Source organism: Mus musculus, chromosome 3 (assembly GCF_000001635.26).
Source record: "Mus musculus strain C57BL/6J chromosome 3, GRCm38.p6 C57BL/6J".
Classification (NCBI taxonomy): Eukaryota; Metazoa; Chordata; class Mammalia; order Rodentia; family Muridae; genus Mus; species Mus musculus.
The window spans coordinates 79,845,868-79,853,725 of NC_000069.6; the positions used below are offsets into that span (position 1 = coordinate 79,845,868).

At 42.9% G+C, this 7,858-nt stretch overlaps 1 protein-coding gene and 1 long non-coding RNA gene across 9 annotated transcripts in view; one reads left to right on the forward strand and one right to left on the reverse strand.

Annotated features, from left to right (window-relative positions):
• Tmem144 (transmembrane protein 144) overlaps positions 1 to 6,920 on the reverse strand; it is a 40,224-nt gene extending 33,304 nt beyond the window's left edge. For 4 of the 8 annotated variants that reach the window (NR_166772.1, NR_166773.1, NR_166774.1 and 1 more), the window contains exon 1: positions 6,827 to 6,901. The gene's annotated coding sequence lies outside the window, so the exon portion shown is untranslated. Of the gene's footprint in view, positions 1 to 6,126; positions 6,202 to 6,791 lie in introns of all 8 variants that reach the window. The other 4 variants (XM_006502059.4, XM_006502058.4, XM_030252816.1 and 1 more) reach the window with 4 other exon arrangements.
• Positions 6,921 to 7,005: 85 nt separating this feature from the next.
• Gm40073 overlaps positions 7,006 to 7,858 on the forward strand; it is a 3,791-nt gene continuing 2,938 nt past the window's right edge. Inside the window, exon 1 of the long non-coding RNA XR_867364.1 lies at positions 7,006 to 7,355. This is a non-coding gene — a long non-coding RNA (predicted gene, 40073). The remainder of the gene's footprint in view (positions 7,356 to 7,858) is intronic.

The following is a 7,858-nucleotide window of genomic DNA, read 5'->3' on the forward strand; positions in this document are numbered from 1 at the left end:
TTGGTGTTCCGATGAGTCTCCTTAAGAGAAATGTTATTTCAATGGCCTAGGGGAGACCTAACATTCCAAGCTTCCCAAAACATGAGAGTTAATGCATTTGGGCTGGTCAGTCTGCAGGCTCACTGACCATACCTGGAAAGGTTGACTTACATTAAGGGATGATAAAGAGGTGGGAAGAATAATTATTCCTTTATCGAGATAGAATGCCTTCCTCACAGCTCTGACGAGGTCTTCATAGAGGGAGTCTCAATGAGGGTCTGCTACTTGATTTCAGAAAGGTGTAACTTTTCCTTTTTATTACTTTCTGTCTCTTTCTTTAGGATATTGGACAGAACATACACATACCTTCCTCCTCTATTTCTCAGAAGCCACCACCCCTGATCATCCACCACGTGGCTGCCTTCAAATGTCTCCATTTCCTCCTCTCCATCTTCCTCCTCTGAGTGGCTGTTGACTATTGAAGCTTCCGTGTCCTAGGCTTTTTCCCTTTAAGTTCTTTTTTCAGAAGTGTCCTTCTGAGTCAATTATTAAATTATTTTATTAATAAGCCTAAGAACTCAAAAAGATGAGCCACAAATTCCTCGGTGACATGTGATATTGCTGGTGAGACACTTTAGAATTTCCATGTAGACAGACCTTCAAGCCACCTTACTGGTCTTCTTTTCCCTGATAGTCTCTCTCTCTCTCTCTCTCTCTCTCTCTCTCTCTCTCTCTCAATCTCTCTCTCTGTCCCTCTCCCTCTCCTCTCCCTCTCCTTCTCTCTCTCCTCTCCCTCTCCCTCCCTCCCTCCATCATATGCACACATGCTCAAATACAGACTGTATATGAGAGAAGGCTCTTGATATTTTCTGTTTCCGCTTGTTACCTTTTCTTGCTCTCCCTGCTCCTATCCTCTTAAACCTCTTCCTCCTCCCTGATGGTTCCCCTTTTACCTCCCTGATGGTTCCCCTTTTACGTCCGTTCACGTTTAAATCAGGATCTGCACATCAGGGGAAACAGGTTATTTGTCTTTCTGAGTCTGGATGCTATCATTTTACATTAGGATCTCCAGTCCATCCATTCCCTTGCAAGTAAAATTAGAAAAGTCATTTACTCTTAGACATCAGCTTTTCTTCATCTTTTTGTGTGGTCAAAGTTACAAACTGCGTAAAACACTAAGATTTGTAGTTTTTGGTTTTCCTCAAGCACTCAAAGGGCTTGGAAGTCTTCCCTTAGATTATGACAAGAAAAACGTGGAGCAAACTGAGAAACCAACAATCTTCTTTAGAGAATTGAGATCACAGCTTGGACTATTCTGGGACAGCGGAGGAGCTCGGTGAATGCTCTAGAGGAGCAAGAGCCCATAGAGGCAGTGCCAGGCTGGGGGGCACTTGAAGAGTCATCAACAAATGGGTACAAGGGTACAGAGGCTAGAGCTGGGACCTTTCGGTGCGTGAAGTCGTCCTGTGGAAGCACCCATAGGTCAGTCAGCGTTGCTTTTATGAACCTCACTGGGGTTTCAAGCTGATGATTGGAGAATTAAAAAAAAAAAAGAAAGAAAAAAAAAGAAAGAAAAACCGGGCGTGGTGGTGCATGCCTTTAATCCCAGCACTCGGGAGGCAGAGGCAGGCGGATTTCTGAGTTCGAGGTCAGCCTGGTCTACAAAGTGAGTTCAAGCACAGTCAGGGCTACACAGAGAAACCCTGTCTCAAAAAACCAAAAAAAAAAAAAAAAAAAAAAAAAGAAGGCTTTCCTAAGACAAACAAAACCCTTAAAAATTACAGGAGAACAGTGCTGGATGAAATAAAATTCTACAGAGAGAGGAAATATGATATAAATCAGCAACTCAGACTTCCATGAAGGGTATCCTTTAGGAAGGATATAAAGATGAAACTAAATCTTTTACTTTAAAGATGATTGTAATTTATAAATGATAAGCTCCAAGGGAGAGGACAGATTGCTGGAAACTGTCTACAAGGCAGAACCTGACCTGTCTGGGAAACAAAATAGTTGGCTTATTTTTATTTGTTTCCAATGCTGGATTTAACTCATGATGTCAGACAAATGCTCTATCACAAGCTGCGTCCCATTCCAGATAGCCCAGGCTGGTATCAAACCCCTAATTATCCTGTTGCACTCTCCCAAGTGCCAGGATAGCGGTTATGTGTAGCAACACAGGGCACTGTGCTATAGCAGAAAACACTGCGGGTTCTGTCAGATCATGTAGTCTCTGTGTTATTTAATAGTGGACTGAGATTAGTGGATAATGTCTATTGTGAAATTAGAAAATAATCTGATTAGAGCAACCCCTAAGAAGTATTTTTGGAAAGATGTATATTGATAGAGTAAGAAAAAGAAGAAAACGGAATCTAATAATGTGTAGAATTAAAAGTAGAGAGAGCAAAAAAGAGAAAATCAATATGAAAAGACAAACAGTAACAAAGACTAAAATACAGGACCTAAAAATTCTCATTGTTCATGAGAAATTCACCTTCATTTTATCAATAAGCTTATCGATTTAGAAAGATGAGAAATGACCCCAGGAAGCCAGAGCACCAGTTTTATCTTCAAAGTACAACAGACCAGGAGATTAGCTGAGATTAAGAGCAACACTGCATAATGAAAAAGTCAGTTTTCTGAGAAAACTGGAGCCTCTTTATGTGTCCTATAGCAGTGTCCCCGTCTGTGAGGCAAACAGCAAATTGTCAGGAGGGAGGTTAATTAGATCCTCACAACTCTTCCTTCTTAGACACATATAGATAAGTATCTAGGAAGGACACAGTGAAACTGGGCCCAGCTGAATAGATACATAGTAGCTCATCCAAGAACAACAGAATCTATTTCTTCCCAAGCTCGCTAGGATGGGCAAGTGAAATCAACTACATTTTGTACAACACACAACACAAGGTAAAGATCAAAAATAATGTACAGCTTATGCTTTTGTTTATTTATCTCAGGATAATGTATCCATATTGCCTAATTTCAGCACAGTTGACATAGAAGACACAGTTCTAACAAGGCAGCTAAGAGGAGAGAAAAGCTGTATGGAAACATATTGTCAGGACCTCTTCCAGTAAATGGGCTGTGGGTGGTTTTTTTTTTTTTTTTCGTTTTAAATTTTCAACTATTTACATCTGTTCTCTATTTTCTAAATAATTTCAAATTGAGTGCTTCCGCTTTCCTCTTGGAGGATTTCCATATCTAATGTGAAATTAAAAAGGGTGTGGAGGCAGAGCAAAACCTGCTGCTCTCACTGCATTATGTAATCATGCTTTTCTGTGCTTTAAAGGATACTAAATACTTAGCTCGTTTTCTTTCTTCCCCCTCCTTCCCCCTCTTCTTTCCTTCCCTCTCCCCCACCAGTCTCAACGCTATCCTGTCAAATTTTCCTAAAAGACTTAATGGAGGCTAGAGAAAGCAACAGGTGTGCTAAGGCACGGAGTGTTAGGTCATGATCTTTACTTTCCTCAGCCCCCACTCTCCCACCACCCTCAAATCAGGCTCAATACCCTTTATTGAGTTCTCTGCATCTAACAATTTCTTTTCTTTCTTTTTCTTTTTTGCTTGTTTGTTTGCTTTTTTTTTGAGAGAGGGTTTCTCTATATAAAATCCTCTGTAGACCTATAATTTATTTTCCTTCCTTCCTTCCTTCCTTCCTTCCTTCCTTCCTTCCTTCCTTCCTTCCTTCCTTCCTCCCTCCCTCCCTCCCTCCTTCCTTCCTTCCTTCCACCCTTTTTCTCTTTTCTTCCTTTTTCTTTTTTCTTCTCCCCCTCCTCTCTTCTTTTTTGTTGTTGCTTGCTTGCTTTTGGAGACAGAACTCTGGCTATCCTGGAACTCCCTCTGTAGACTGGGCTGCTGTCCAACTCACAGAGATCTGCCTATCTCTGTCTCCTGAGTGCTGGGATCAAAGGTGTGTGTCACCACTGCCCAGCCTGAGTGAATGATTTCTAGGCTGAAATTGCTGTCAGGGTTCCAGAGGTACAGTTTACTGTCTCTGAAACCAAAGTCACCTACAGTCCTACAGTGTGACCAGCCCAGAGCACCTGATAATATGACGACTGCTTTCTTTCCATGGCTGTCTGAGAAATCAACAGATCTTCTCTATAAGGCTTCACTTTTTTTTTTCTTTACACCGGGATGGGGTGTCATTCTCCCACATGTCACATGATTGCTGATGCCAACACATTGCTGATTGCTGATGTTGGATCTTTCACTCAAGTGCAATATTTGTTCCTGAAGGATATATAGCATTTCCCTACGTTGTATTTGAGCTACAATCTGACCCTTGTTGTTGGTCTGAAGGTTCTGAGACAGGTGACACCTTGATACATGGAAGGATTGAGGCACCTGCCTTAGGAGGTGGCCAAATGCTCTGAAGTGAAGGAAGTATGCAGAGATGTGCACTCCTTCCTTGATGGGTCAGAGTGTTGGTCATGTGAGGGTTTTCTGAGTGTTCCTTGATTTGTTCCATATAAGTACCTTGGGCAGGACAACTAAAGCGGGAGACAAGACCTGTGGGGTCTCTGCATGTGGCTCTGCCACCACCTACTTCCCCAGAACCTGGCTCTTCAGCATCTGCCTTGAAGGCAGGGGATGTGATGCCCCCTACCACCACCACTGAGGCCTTCTCTCCCTCACTTTGAACTGGTAGTTTGCTAATATGACCTTGTCACCTTATTGATGTGTTGGGAGCGGGGTTATTTAAAGCCACTAATAAAAAAACAACAATCAATTCTATCATCTTCAATGTATTCTTTTCAAGAAGAGCTTAAATTTATTAACATTTTCAAAAGCAATTTGGGATTAGGAAATTATTGAATATTGATGGTGCTGGGTTAAAGTTGAAATAAATGTTTCTGCCCTTTGTAGGGGGTAATTTCCACACAAAATGTTTAACAATAAAGGTTAGTAATGCCCCAAATTAACCTATAAGGTCCCACCTGCCCACCGAGGGTAACTTCCTGGAATGCTGGGAATTGTAGTTCTTGGGAAATTAACAAAGCATCATGGGAAAGCACAGCGACCTGTAGGTTTGCCCTTATAAGCCCCTGCGGATTGTGGCTGGAGGCCATTCTCAGGAGGGAATTCCTGGGGACGGTCCTGACCAAAACCCATCGATTGATCAGCACTGACTCTTTAATAAAGCTTGCTTCAAATTTGGCCCAAAATATCGGATTTTTTTTTTCTGGAGAATCTCAAGATGAACAGGTTCTCCAATAAAGAATACAACTATTGCAGTTACTAACTTTTCAAGAGAGTTAAAGCTCTACTCTTCATAAAGTTAATAATTCTAAAAATAAACCAAATACACTTTAATCACATATTTTCAGCTTAAGGAAATGTTAACTACCTACTTATTTATATTTGCTTCTAAACTTTTTTCATTTAAGTTGGCGCACGCGCGTGCGTGCGTGAGAGAGAGAGAGAGAGAGAGAGAGAGAGAGAGAGACTTGCATATCAGTAAGGCACCCACAAAGACCAGATGAGAAGCAGACTCATAAACCTGGCTGGCGAATGGAGTCTCTGGACCTGGAGCTGCCAGGCAGTCCTGAGACGAGTGTGCGTTATTTTAGAGATAGAATCCAGAGCCTTGGGCACAGTAGGTAAATATTCTGACCGAGCTACTTCTCATTCTAGCCCTTACTTTTTTCTAAGTCCGTGTTTCACTGTCTTAGGCTGGTCCCAGACTCATGTTCCTCCTGCCTCTGCCTTCTGAGTGGTTGGATCATAAGCTGTGTCACTATGCTTAGCTGGGGTCTCTTAGGGTCTAAATATTCATGCTATTCATTTGAGAGATTCCTGTGAAGTACCTGCTGTGAACCAGACACTCTTCATGACACTGGGAATAGATAACAACAACAACAACAAAACAACAAAAATCAAAAACAAAAAACAAAAAAAATCCTCTATACCAATTTAACTTACAACCAAATGAGAGGGTAATGAATGATATCTATGGTATGTTGTAAGGGTCCCTGATTCTCTGAAGAATGATACCCCGAACTTGAAGTGTGTAAATGGAAAGAGTGTTTTATTCTGCAGAAGTCTAGCATCCTGGGGTCTCCATTACCAAGATGGAGACACACCCAAGGGAGCTTGCAGGCCTAATATAAAGCACATTAGGGAATTCTGGGGTAGGTGACTTACATGTTAATCTGTTGGGCCCATCTCTACGGACATTCCATTACCTGGGTGTGGAGGCTGGAAACTTGCCGGGGAGGTCTGAAAAATGTCACCAAGGAAGTAGCTGAGGAATCTGGGAACTGCTGCTGACCCATTGTCCCTGCCTCAGGCCAGGTGACAGGGCAGTGTCTGAGGCATGGACTTGCTTGGAATTGTCCAGTTCTTGGAGACAGAGATTTAGGCCTAACTGCTTAAACTTAACGGCCAATTTGAAGGCTGTCCCGGAATCAGCCTAGCCTTCTCAATGGCAAACAGAGATAAGAGGAAAAAAGAGATAGGGGAGGAGTGTCCCATCCAGAGGCCTTCTGAGGCCTGGAGGAATGTCAGGGTGGGGCTGCAGCTGATGCTGAGTTAGTCTGGAGGAGAAAAGAGTGGCAGAGAACAATTCTAGAGAGGCCTAAAGTGGATCAGGTGAGAGGCTGGCTGGCTGGACCACTGAGAAGGCATTGTCTAGTCTTCTGAGGGAAACGGCATTCCTAGCGTATTCCAATCACAGGACATATGAAAGTTCTCTTCTACAGACATCTCAAATGTATAATTAAAAAAATATATAAAAAGCTTTGTTATCTCCCACAGCCTTTGGGAGTCTAGACCTTGGAGTATGGGAATGGAGGCTGGCCTCTCAGCACCTGAGGTGTGGCTGGGCCAGGTGAGAGCGGCTTACCCACATTATTATGGGCTGCTCTAGCTGCTGTCTTGAGAGCTCAGTTCCTCTTCATGTGGGCTGCTGGAGTATTCTGCCACCGTGCTGGCTTTGCACAGGGTGACAGGCTTAGGGAACAGAGCGTGTCCATTGTCCTTTGTGAGCTAGCCTCTGAGGTCACACTCTGTCAGTGCTTCCTTGTTTATCACCATGTCCCTGTTTCAGTGGGAGGAGACACAAGACAGCGTGGGCACCTAGAGGCCAGCATTACTGAGGGCTCTTTGCAGGCTGATACCCAGGAGAAAAGAGGAAGGGCTTAAGGGATCAGGACATGTGGAAGTAACCAAGCGTGAAAGACCAGGAAAGAGGCTTATCAGGGATCCAGATGCCCTGGTGACACAACACAGGCCAGCAGGAAGATGCGTGGAAGAGCTCATGCATGTGTTCTCCGGGCCTTTCCTGCTACTCGGTGAGGTGGAAACACAGTCATAGGTTCTGAGTCAGGACCATTACGGGAGTGATGGAGTTGTACAAGTATTAAAGTGTCTCAGTATCCTGTCGGTGATTAGTGCTTGTTGTCAATAATCCGTTACATCTTAAAGGAGAGAATATCGAACCATCATCCCTTGGACCAATGTTCTATCATAAAAGACATGTTCTGATTTTTTGTAAAGTGAATATATATATATATACATACATATATATATATATATATATATATATATATATATATATATAATGATAAACACTTTTTTTTGCTTTAGGGGCTTTTTATACTGAAGGCATGGAAGCTTCTAGATCATTCTTGGCTTTCAGTTAGATTGGTATTTCTGCATTTGAAAAAGAACAATTTGACGATAATTGAGTGTGCTCAAAAGAAGCAACTAGAAACAGAGCAGGCTGAAGTGATGGCTCATGGAATACGAACTGGCTGTGCACGTGTGAGAGCCAGAGCTCAGGTCCTTAAAGTTCGTGTAGAAGTCTGCTGTAGTGGCTGCTGCTCTGGGGAGGTGAGGACGGGATCCCTGGGCACGTCAGCTAGACACACTAGCT